Source organism: Pleurodeles waltl, chromosome 11 (genome assembly GCF_031143425.1).
Source record: "Pleurodeles waltl isolate 20211129_DDA chromosome 11, aPleWal1.hap1.20221129, whole genome shotgun sequence".
Taxonomy (NCBI): Eukaryota; Metazoa; Chordata; class Amphibia; order Caudata; family Salamandridae; genus Pleurodeles; species Pleurodeles waltl.
This window is the reverse complement of record NC_090450.1, coordinates 884,441,272-884,453,814: the sequence shown is the minus strand read 5'-3', so window position 1 is coordinate 884,453,814 and position 12,543 is coordinate 884,441,272. Positions and strand designations below refer to the sequence as shown.

Sequence of the window (12,543 nt, the reverse complement as noted above, 5' to 3'; positions counted from 1 at the left end):
GGGCTCGTTCACCGAAAAGCCTAGGTCGAACAACAACTGGGTTGTTGACTGCAGATGACGCAACACAAGCTCCGGGGACTTGGCTTTGATCAACCAATCGTCCAAGTAAGGGAATACTGCTATCCCCTTCCTTCTGAGCTCTGCCGCAACCACCGACATCACCTTCGTGAAGACTCGAGGTGCTGAAGTAAGACCAAACGGAAGGACCGCAAACTGGTAGTGTTGCGATCCCACCACAAACCGGAGATACTTCCTGTGTGACTTGAGTATCGGGATATGAAAGTAAGCATCCTGCAAGTCGACAGACACCATCCAGTCTTCCATGTTCAACGCCAAAAGCACCTGTGCTAGGGTCAGTGTAAAGAAATGGCTCCCTGTTGCAGTTACCCCCCACTTTTTGCCTGATACTGATGCTGACTTGACTGAGAAGTGTGCTGGGACCCTGCTAACCAGGCCCCAGCACCAGTGTTCCTTCACCTAAAATGTACCATTGTATCCACAATTGGCACACCCTGGCATTCAGATAAGTCCCTTGTAACTGGTACTTCTAGTACCAAGGGCCCTGATGCCAAGGAAGGTCTCTAAGGGCTGCAGCATGTCTTATGCCACCCTAGAGACCCCTCACTCAGCACAGACACACTGCTTACAAGCCTGTGTGTGCTAGTGAGAACAAAATGAGTAAGTCGACATGGCACTCCCCTCAGGGTGCCATGCCAGCCTCTCACTGCCTATGCAGTATAGGTAAGACACCCCTCTAGCAGGCCTTACAGCCCTAAGGCAGGGTGCACTATACCATAGGCGAGGGTACCAGTGCATGAGCACTGTGCCCCTACAGTGTCTAAGCAAAACCTTAGACATTGTAAGTGCAGGGTAGCCATAAGAGTATATGGTCTGGGAGTCTGTTTTACACGAACTCCACAGCACCATAATGGCTACACTGAAAACTGGGAAGTTTGGTATCAAACTTCTCAGCACAATAAATGCACACTGATGCCAGTGTACATTTTATTGTAAAATACACCACAGAGGGCACCTTAGAGGTGCCCCCTGAAACTTAACCGACTGTCTGTGTAGGCTGACTAGTTCCAGCAGCCTGCCACACCAGAGACATGTTGCTGGCCCCATGGGGAGAGTGCCTTTGTCACTCTGAGGCCAGTAACAAAGCCTGCACTGGGTGGAGATGCTAACACCTCCCCCAGGCAGGAGCTGTAACACCTGGCGGTGAGCCTCAAAGGCTCACCCCTTTGTCACAGCCCAGCAGGGCACTCCAGCTTAGTGGAGTTGCCCGCCCCCTCCGGCCACGGCCCCCACTTTTGGCGGCAACGCTGGAGGGAACAAAGAAAGCAACAAGGAGGAGTCACTGGCCAGTCAGGACAGCCCCTAAGGTGTCCTGAGCTGAAGTGACTCTAACTTTTAGAAATCCTCCATCTTGCAGAGGGAGGATTCCCCCAATAGGGTTAGGATTGTGACCCCCTCCCCTTGGGAAGAGGCACAAAGAGGGTGTACCCACCCTCAGGGCTAGTAGCCATTGGCTACTAACCCCCCAGACCTAAACACGCCCTTAAATTTAGTATTTAAGGGCTACCCTGAACCCTAGAAAATTAGATTCCTGCAACTACAAGAAGAAGGACTGCCCAGCTGAAAACCCCTGCAGCGGAAGACCAGAAGACGACAACTGCCTTGGCTCCAGAAACTCACCGGCCTGTCTCCTGCCTTCCAAAGATCCTGCTCCAGCGACGCCTTCCAAAGGGACCAGCGACCTCGACATCCTCTGAGGACTGCCCCTGCTTCGAAAAGACAAGAAACTCCCGAGGACAGCGGACCTGCTCCAAGAAAAGCTGCAACTTTGTTTCCAGCAGCTTTAAAGAACCCTGCAAGCTCCCCGCAAGAAGCGTGAGACTTGCAACACTGCACCCGGCGACCCCGACTCGGCTGGTGGAGATCCGACACCTCAGGCGGGACCCCAGGACTACTCTGATACTGTGAGTACCAAAACCTGTCCCCCCTGAGCCCCCACAGCGCCGCCTGCAGAGGGAATCCCGAGGCTTCCCCTGACCGCGACTCTTTGAACCTAAAGTCCCGACGCCTGGGAGAGACCCTGCACCCGCAGCCCCCAGGACCTGAAGGACCGGACTTTCACTGGAGGAGTGACCCCCAGGAGTCCCTCTCCCTCGCCCAAGTGGAGGTTTCCCCGAGGAATCCCCCCCTTGCCTGCCTGCAGCGCTGAAGAGATCCCGAGATCTCTCATAGACTAACATTGAAAACCCGACGCTTGTTTCTACACTGCACCCGGCCGCCCCCGCGCTGCTGAGGGTGAAATTTCTGTGTGGACTTGTGTCCCCCCCGGTGCCCTACAAAACCCCCCTGGTCTGCCCTCCGAAGACGCTGGTACTTACCTGCAAGCAGACCGGAACCGGGGCACCCCCTTCTCTCCATTCTAGCCTATGTGTTTTGGGCACCACTTTGAACTCTGCACCTGACCGGCCCTGAGCTGCTGGTGTGGTGACTTTGGGGTTGCTCTGAACCCCCAACGGTGGGCTACCTTGGACCAAGAACTGAACCCTGTAAGTGTCCTACTTACCTGGTAAAACTAACAAAAACTTACCTCCCCCAGGAACTGTGAAAATTGCACTAAGTGTCCACTTTTAAAACAGCTATTTGTCAATAACTTGAAAAGTATACATGCAATTTCGATGATTTGAAGTTCCTAAAGTACTTACCTGCAATACCTTTCGAATGAGATATTACATGTAGAATTTGAACCTGTGGTTCTTAAAATAAACTAAGAAAATATATTTTTCTATATAAAAACCTATTGGCTGGATTTGTCTCTGAGTGTGTGTACCTCATTTATTGTCTTGTGTATGTACAACAAATGCTTAACACTACTCCTTGGATAAGCCTACTGCTCGACCACACTACCACAAAATAGAGCATTAGTATTATCTATTTTTACCACTATTTTACCTCTAAGGGGAACCCTTGGACTCTGTGCATGCTATTCCTTACTTTGAAATAGCACATACAGAGCCAACTTCCTACAGTCAGCATCTTGAACTTTTCCTGCTTGAGGAACCAATTCAAGATCCTCAGGTCCAGAATTGGTCTCAAACGACCATCCTTCTTGGGAATCAGGAAATACCTTGAGTAAACTCCTTGACCCCTTTCCTGCTCCGGGACCAACTCCACCGCACCCTTTAAAAGGAGGACTTCTACCTCCTGTTCTAGCAACAGGAGGTGTTCTTGTGAACAATACGAAGGGCGGGGCGGGATGAGGGGCGGAAACTCCCGAAAGGGAAGGGTGTAGCCTTTTCCCACAACACTGAGAACCCAAGTGTCCGACGTAACAGTCTCCCATTTGGTGAGAAAATGCTGTAATCTTCCCCCTACAGGAGAGGAGTGAGTGGGAAATGGTGGAAGCCTAAGGCTGCTTCCCCTGCTGCACCCCGCCAGAGGATGAGGAAGAGGCAGAGTGCTGCTGAGAGGCTCCCCTGGTGCGGACCCTACCCCTCCCCCTAAAAGATCTATAGGGGTGGGAAGAGGCAGGTTGCTGATATCTTCCCCGAAAGGAAGAGGAGGAAGAGCCACGCCCAAATCCACGAAACCTCCTGAAGAATCTGGAAGAGGCCGTGGAAGAAGGAGCTTGGAGTCCCAACGACTTAGCCGTGGCCCTGCTCTCCTTAAAACGTTCCAAGGCCGAATCAGCCTTAGCCCCAAACAGTTTGTCCCCATCAAACGGGAGATCCAACAATGTGGACTGTACATCTGCCGAAAAGCCCGAGTTACGGAGCCAGGCCTGTCTCCTTTCCACCACAGTTGTGCCCATTGCTCTGGCTACCGAGTCGGTGGTATCCAGTCCCGTCTGGATAATTTGGGTCGCAGCAGCCTGGGCATCAGAGACAAGATCCAAAAGACCCTGGGGAAGCTCTGTAAACGAAGAGGAGATGTCATCCATCAGAGCATGAATATACCTCCCCAGGATACAGGTCGCATTAGTGGCCTTTAACGCCAGACTGCAGGACGAAAAAATCTTCTTCGACTGCGCCTCTAGCTTTTTTGAGTCTCTGTCCCCAGGCACCGTCGGGAAAGAACCAGGCGCTGACTTGGACGAACAGGAGGCCTGCACTACCAAGCTCTCCGGCGTAGGGTGCCTAGATAGGAAACCAGGATCAGTTGGAGCCGTCCGATACCTCCTGGCCACGGCTCTGTGAACTGCTGGGGAAGATGCCGGCCTCTTCCACACCTCTAAAACCGGATCCAGCAGAGCGTCATTAAAAGGTAACAGAGGCTCCGCCGCAGCTGAGGCCGGATGCAACACCTCCGTCAAAAGGTTTTGTTTTGCCTCCACCACCGGCAAAGGCAGGTCCAAAAAACTAGCTGCCTTCCGTACCACTGTATGAAAGGAAGCAGCTTCCTCAGTATATTCCCCCGGGGACGAAAGGTCCCACTCAGGGGAAGTGTCCAGCCCACTGGCCGACTCCAGTCCACGCAGCCCATCACCCGAGTCCTCTAGCTCTCCTTCCTCTAGGGCTCGTTGGTACTCCTGCTCTTCTAGTACCCGGAGAGCACGCCTCCTTGAATGCAGTCGTTGCTCAATCCGCGGAGTCGACAATGCCTCCGCCGAAGTCGGAGATCGGCGCCGATCTTCCGAAGCCACCGACGCCGCATCCGGCGCCACGGGTAACTTCGGCGCCGACTGAAGAGCAGCTGAAACAGATGGACCCACCGGAGTCACAGGCCGAAATCTCGACGTCGACGGGATGGAAATCCCTGGGGCCAATCCCTCCGAAGCCACCGGAGCGGCCACCGGCGCCGACACTGGCGCTGAGCCCACGTTCCCAAACGGGAGAAAGGGCATAAAGGGTGTCGGCCGAAGAGGCGCAGGATCACCCAAAGAAAAGGCCAAAGGCCCAGCCGGAGCACCCCCTGGAGCCATCTGTTGGAAGATGGTATACATCGCATTCAAGAATGCGGAACTATCGGCTCCAGGGGTGGGAAAAGCCGGATACTGGGGTGCCTGTCTCGGAGGCGACCCCGACTCCGGCCTCGGCGTCTGCGCCGGAGAAAACACTTGAGGCTCCAATACCTCAATCACCGACGCCTGTCCAGGCGAAGTTGGTGACGCCGGAGAGGGCAACGGCGTCGAAGGATGCGGCGTCACCGTGGGGTTGACCTCCCATGTCTTTCGGCGCCGATCCGGAGACCTGGAACGAGCCTCCCTTGAATGACGCCGAGATTCTCTACGGCGCCGGGAGTCTCGATGACGCCGATGTTTTGGAGAAGACTTCTTGTGATGCTTCTCCTTTGACTTGGCCATAAACAGCTTCGCCTCACGTTCTTTAAGGGCCTTCGGATTCATGTGCTGACATGAATCACAAGTCGAGACGTCGTGGTCGGAGCTCAAACACCAAAGGCAATCGGAATGAGGATCCGTCACCGACATCTTGCCTCCACACTCACGACAAGGCTTAAATCCAGACTTTCTCTGCGACATTATTTCCACAGAGAAAGAGTACGCAGCAAGATATACACTGTAACCGCAAGAGTAACAGTTGCTCCCTCGAAGATAACCGTTTCGAATGCACGGAAAAAAGGGAACTGACGTCCGCACGTCGTCGAGGACCTCTTATTGCCTGTATGACGTCAGACGGCGTCGCGTGCGAGACAGTGACGTCCTCGTCGACGTGCAGAGACTAGTAAGAAGATTTCCGTAGAATGCTGGCGCCATGGGAGTATTCATGAGGTGAGGAATCCACAGGTAGTTGTATCCATCAGAAACTATGCAGTTTCAAAAATCAACACTTAGTGCAATTTTTCAGTACAGCAATGTTAACCTAGGGAATGCAAACAAGAATGCAGTTTTGCAGGTAAGTGCACAACTTACAAATCCAGTCTTCAGGGTTTTAGGTCAACACCAGGCACGGTTCCAATCAATACCAAGAGTACATCCACAGTGGCACAGGGGCGGCCTGGTGCAGAGGTCAAATTCTGAGTCGGGTGCCCAATGTTAACCAATGGAGACTAGGGGTGAACGAAGATGCGCTGCTCATGGGTGAGTGAAGCGGTGTCAGGGATCGATTTCCTGGAACTGAGGTAAGGACAAGGGGGAGCAACAAGGCAGCACCAAACTTACACCCTCAGCAGCACATGGCGGCGGGTGCAAAATGCCAACACAGCATTGGTCACACAATGTTAACCAATGGCGACTGGGAGTAAATAAAGATGCACTGCTCACAGGTGAGTAAAGCATGTCAGGGGTTGATCTCCTGGGGCTGAGGTAAGCACAGGGGAGGGGCCACAAGGCAGCACCAAACGTACACCCTCAGTGGCACACGGGCAGCTGGGTGCAGGGTGCCAACAAAGCGTTGGGCACCCAATGCAATTCAATAGGGGGGATAAGTTTTGGAAAAAGGCTGCAGGCTTGGGCCAGGAGGCTGAACGAAGAAAACCCACAGCTACTCAAGTAACTTCTGATGCTAGAGGACGTAGGGACACCAACGGTCCAGGTCCTTAAGGCCCAGGGGCTCTGGGTGCAGGGGTGTTCTTTGGCGTCAGGGACAGCTTACCAGGCAGGTCGCCGTCAGGGGGAGTCTTCAGTTTGAGGCTGCAGGCTTGAAGGCAGAGTCCCACAGGGGTCAGCCCACTGTGGACTCAGACTCGCAGGGAACGCTTTACAGGACCGGTAGGCTGCTTGGACTCAGGCTGTGGGCATTGGTTGCAGGGGTGGAGCCAGAATCCAGAGGGGGGTTCGCTATTGCACAGGGCAGAGTTCTTTTTCTTTTAAAGTTTGTTTCTTCTTGAACAGGTCAGCTGTTCTCAGGAAATCTTGATCTTTGTTGAAGGCAGGCAGTCCTCCCAAAGCTTTGGAGATCGATGGGCTGCAGGACAGGTCAGCTTTTGGCGCAGGATCATCAACGGCTGCAGCCAGGCTGACAGGGCGGAGGCCGAGTCAGTTGCTGTCTGTAGTGTTCTCTCCTGGTGTGACTCAACAGTGTCCAGCTATTATTAGGTCATAAGGAATCTGAGTTCTGGGGTTCAGGGTTGTCACCCAAATACTGAATTTAGGGGTGTTACAGGGAGTGCCAGATGGTAGCCAATTGGCTACTGACCTTTAAGGTGACTACACACTTCTTATAACTACTTCTGCTGGGAAGTGGGCATAACCCTAACCCTAATGGCCTACATTCCTTCTAAGCAAGATGGAGTAATATAGAAGGTAGTTCCACTTCAGATCGTCCACCTTAGGGGTGGGTCTGGCATAAAGTGGGCATACCACTTAACCTGACAAATTTTCCCACCAGTCCTGCTGCCAAAGTGCAGTCAGGAACTGGAGAGCGGCCTTCTGTACCACTTGGAGAGACCTGGGTCACATTACAAAGGTGGCCAGACCTTTGAAGCTGTCTGCCCTGAAATGTCCCTCCTGCTTGGACGAGGTGTTAGCACCTCCGTCCAGAGCAGGCCCTAGTTCTGAGCCCTCAAGGGTGTTGGCTCTCACCTCAGGGGGCCAGAACTCTGTCTAATGTGGCTGCACTAGTCTGGACCAGTCAGTGTCCACGCTAGGAGTTGGTAGGTTTTTCAGAGAGCACCTCTAAGGTGCCCTCTGATTGCCGGTATTAGTAAATCCATCACTGGATTCAGTGAGGGTTTATTTATATGAGATGTTTGATACCAAACATCCCTATCTTCAGAGAAGCCATCACGTAGCTGGGGAACGTGTAATGACCAGTGTCCAGCCCATATACTTAAAATGGCTTCCCTATTCACTTACTATGTCTGAGAATCGACAAAGACATAGCAATGACTTACAGGTATGCCTGCACATGTAATATAATGCACCCTGTCTTTAGGGATGGAAGACCTGCTAGAGGGGTGTCTTACATATACTGCATGCAGTGTAAAGGGGACAGGGCACACAGGATGTGTACCATGTTGTGTTTTCAATTTAGTTCTGCCCCAAGACGTGCAGCCTGCAAAAGCAGCACTGTGTGCACTTAGTGAGAGGGTCCCTGAGGGGGGCACAATTCGTGCTGCAGCCCTAAGGGGCCTTCCTTTAGTACCCCATGCTCTATGTACCAGGGGTACCATGTACTAGTGAGTTATAGTGGTAGCTAAAGGTTTGCCAATTGGGGAAAAAAAAGTCTTCAGATTTGGGGGGGAAGCGATCTGGCTCCGAAGACCGGTTTAGCAGTGACTCAGTGCACTTTCAGTTGAAATTCCATCAGAAACCAGGCATAAAGCGGGGGGCGACCATGTCAAAAGTGGCGCTTTCCTACAATAAGAGATTGGCAAAATGATTAGGCATTTAACTGGCAACAGATTTGGTCAACTGGCTATCACTGGGATAGAGGAGCACCGAGTTTCGGCCGATAGTGGAGCTAAGTCAGATGACTATACTGAAATAGCCATTTTCAACTGAATTGGCATAGTTTTACGAATCAATAATAATCAGCAAGCACTCTACCACTGCATTACATATGAAGTGTCATTAAAAAAAATGTTCTTTAGCTCAACTCTGATGGCAATGCATACTTGCCTACTTACCCAGGCAGGCATAGAATGCATTCGAGCACTGATTTGGTCTAGGTATATTATTACTCCAAAATGTAAGACTGTATAGCAGTCATACAGTCAATTTGCATCTCAATTCATGGACATTTCTTGCTGCCCGTTGTGAGCCACTTAATTACAGTTAGCCCCAGATGAATCCCTAGATGGGGCCCTGATTTACATAACTGATTTACAGAACAGGTAGACTTTTGTAGCTGTTTTTTTAATACACAGGTTGGTATGATGTGGCATAAGGTAACAGAAAAGAAAACTTGCTTTGAGCAAGAACACACAATTTAATTTAGAATCTCTCATTTAAATAAAGAAGGTAATGGACATTAAGGCAAATATTAGACTAGCATTCACATTCAAATCAACAAAATAGAGACAGCTGTAGTTCACATAAAATGGCTATTGAACAGAATAGCCTACTATTCTTCAAGACCTCATCTATTTTTTAAATTACTAGTGCGACTCCAACAAGCTCCACCACACCCTCCCATGTGCTCATACTCATTTTGTGCATTTGATGTTTGAGAAACTACTTAATGGAAATTCGGGCGAACCTAGCTTAATCTCTCACACAGTGTAGGAAGTTGGCTCTGTATGTGCTATTTCAAAGTAAGGAATAGCATGCACAGAGTCCAAGGGTTCCCCTTAGAGGTAAAATAGTGGTAAAAAGAGATAATACTAATGCTCTATTTTGTGGTAGTGTGGTCGAGCAGTAGGCTTATCCAAGGAGTAGTGTTAAGCATTTGTTGTACATACACATAGACAATAAATGAGGTACACACACTCAGAGACAAAGTCAGCCAATAGGTTTTGTTATAGAAAAATATATTTTCTTAGTTTATTTTAAGAACCACAGGTTCAAATTCTACATGTAATATCTCATTCGAACGGTATTGCAGGTAAGTACTTTAGGAACTTTAAAGCATAAAAATTGCATGTATACTTTACAAGTTATTGACAAATAGCTGTTTTAAAAGTGGACACTTAGTGCAATTTTCACAGTTCCTAGGGGAGGTAAGTATTTGTTAGGTTAACCAGGTAAGTAAGACACTTACAGGGCTTAGTTCTTGGTCCAAGGTAGCCCACCGTTGGGGGTTCAGAGCAACCCCAAAGTCACCACACCAGCAGCTCAGGGCCGGTCAGGTGCAGAGTTCAAAGTGGTGCCCAAAACACATAGGCTAGAATGGAGAGAAGGGGGTGCCCCGGTTCCGGTCTGCTTGCAGGTAAGTACCCGCGTCTTCGGAGGGCAGACCAGGGGGGTTTTGTAGGGCACCGGGGGGGACACAAGTCCACACAGAAATTTCACCCTCAGCAGCGCGGGGGCGGCCGGGTGCAGTGTAGGAACAGGCGTCGGGTTCGCAATGTTAGTCTATGAGAGATCTCGGGATCTCTTCAGCGCTGCAGGCAGGCAAGGGGGGGATTCCTCGGGGAAACCTCCACTTGGGTAAGGGAGAGGGACTCCTGGGGGTCACTTCTCCAGTGAAAGTCCGGTCCTTCAGGTCCTGGGGGCTGCGGGTGCAGGGTCTCTCCCAGGCGTCGGGACTTTAGGTTCAAAGAGTCGCGGTCAGGGGAAGCCTCGGGATTCCCTCTGCAGGCGGCGCTGTGGGGGCTCAGGGGGGACAGGTTTTGGTACTCACAGTATCAGAGTAGTCCTGGGGTCCCTCCTGAGGTGTCGGATCTCCACCAGCCGAGTCGGGGTCGCCGGGTGCAGTGTTGCAAGTCTCACGCTTCTTGCGGGGAGCTTGCAGGGTTCTTTAAAGCTGCTGGAAACAAAGTTGCAGCTTTTCTTGGAGCAGGTCCGCTGTCCTCGGGAGTTTCTTGTCTTTTCGAAGCAGGGGCAGTCCTCAGAGGATGTCGAGGTCGCTGGTCCCTTTGGAAGGCGTCGCTGGAGCAGGATCTTTGGAAGGCAGGAGACAGGCCGGTGAGTTTCTGGAGCCAAGGCAGTTGTCGTCTTCTGGTCTTCCGCTGCAGGGGTTTTCAGCTAGGCAGTCCTTCTTCTTGTAGTTGCAGGAATCTAATTTTCTAGGGTTCAGGGTAGCCCTTAAATACTAAATTTAAGGGCGTGTTTAGGTCTGGGGGGTTAGTAGCCAATGGCTACTAGCCCTGAGGGTGGGTACACCCTCTTTGTGCCTCCTCCCAAGGGGAGGGGGTCACAATCCTAACCCTATTGGGGGAATCCTCCATCTGCAAGATGGAGGATTTCTAAAAGTTAGAGTCACTTCAGCTCAGGACACCTTAGGGGCTGTCCTGACTGGCCAGTGACTCCTCCTTGTTGCTTTCTTTGTTCCCTCCAGCCTTGCCGCCAAAAGTGGGGGCCGTGGCCGGAGGGGGCGGGCAACTCCACTAAGCTGGAGTGCCCTGCTGGGTTGTGACAAAGGGGGGAGCCTTTGAGGCTCACCGCCAGGTGTCACAGTTCCTGCCTGGGGGAGGTGTTAGCACCTCCACCCAGTGCAGGCTTTGTTACTGGCCTCAGAGTGACAAAGGCACTCTCCCCATGGGGCCAGCAACATGTCTCTAGTGTGGCAGGCTGCTGGAACCAGTCAGCCTACACAGATAGTTGGTTAAGTTTCAGGGGGCACCTCTAAGGTGCCCTCTGTGGTGTATTTTACAATAAAATGTACACTGGCATCAGTGTGCATTTATTGTGCTGAGAAGTTTGATACCAAACTTCCCAGTTTTCAGTGTAGCCATTATGGTGCTGTGGAGTTCGTGTTTGACAGACTCCCAGACCATATACTCTTATGGCTACCCTGCACTTACAATGTCTAAGGTTTTGTTTAGACACTGTAGGGGTACCATGCTCATGCACTGGTACCCTCACCTATGGTATAGTGCACCCTGCCTTAGGGCTGTAAGGCCTGCTAGAGGGGTGTCTTACCTATACTGCATAGGCAGTGAGAGGCTGGCATGGCACCCTGAGGGGAGTGCCATGTCGACTTACTCGTTTTGTCCTCACTAGCACACACAAGCTGGCAAGCAGTGTGTCTGTGCTGAGTGAGAGGTCTCCAGGGTGGCATAAGACATGCTGCAGCCCTTAGAGACCTTCCTTGGCATCAGGGCCCTTGGTACTAGAAGTACCAGTTACAAGGGACTTATCTGAATGCCAGGGTGTGCCAATTGTGGATACAATGGTACATTTTAGGTGAAGGAACACTGGTGCTGGGGCCTGGTTAGCAGGGTCCCAGCACACTTCTCAGTCAAGTCAGCATCAGTATCAGGCAAAAAGTGGGGGGTAACTGCAACAGGGAGCCATTTCCTTACACACAGCAACAGTATATTCAACGGATATTTTTTTTAATACAAATCACAAAACTGAAAATAAGGACTGAAATGTGAAGTGCCAAAATCCATCAATTGAAAATACGTAAGTATTAAACCAGGTCAAGTGGTAGACACTTAAAAAAAGGAAAGTTTGCAAATTTTCACCACTGAATTAACAGCCAGATGTAGTTTTTGCGATTTCTTAATCAAGTGCAACAATATGATCTTGGAATGTGTGAAGGACTGGAAATAAATGATTGTGCAAAGAAATTATTTACAAAGAAAGGATATGCATAGTACAGAAAAGTGAAGTATTCACCGTGCAACACGCAGATAAAGGCATCTGGGGCACAAAAATACCATCGACTCAGGCCTGTTGGCTACCAGGCGCAATACCAATATTGCTAGCTTAATGGCTTTGAAAATAAAGACAGCGCTACCAAGTCAAATTAAAATGCTAGCATGCTCAAAATGTTTGCAAATTGATTGTGTTTGTGCACAATACGTCAAAATTTGATAAAATAAATAGGTGAGCCCAAAGGACAATACGGCATTTATGGCAACAAAACTGGAAAGAGAGGTATAGATTGACAGTAAAAGATGATATATCTGGAAGCTACTGGTTTCTTCCCTGTGTGTTTGGAATGGGTGCTGCAGTTTTGCAGTTCGGTTATTGTAGTTTTTTTTACCATTTTAAACTATTAGTAGAAGGCGTGAGAATAA

General features: G+C 50.6%; 1 protein-coding gene across 2 annotated transcripts in view; it reads right to left on the bottom strand.

Annotated features, from left to right (window-relative positions):
• SART3 (spliceosome associated factor 3, U4/U6 recycling protein) overlaps positions 1-12,543 on the bottom strand; it is a 485,355-nt gene that overhangs the window by 374,348 nt on the left and 98,464 nt on the right. The gene's annotated exons all lie outside the window — the stretch shown is intronic.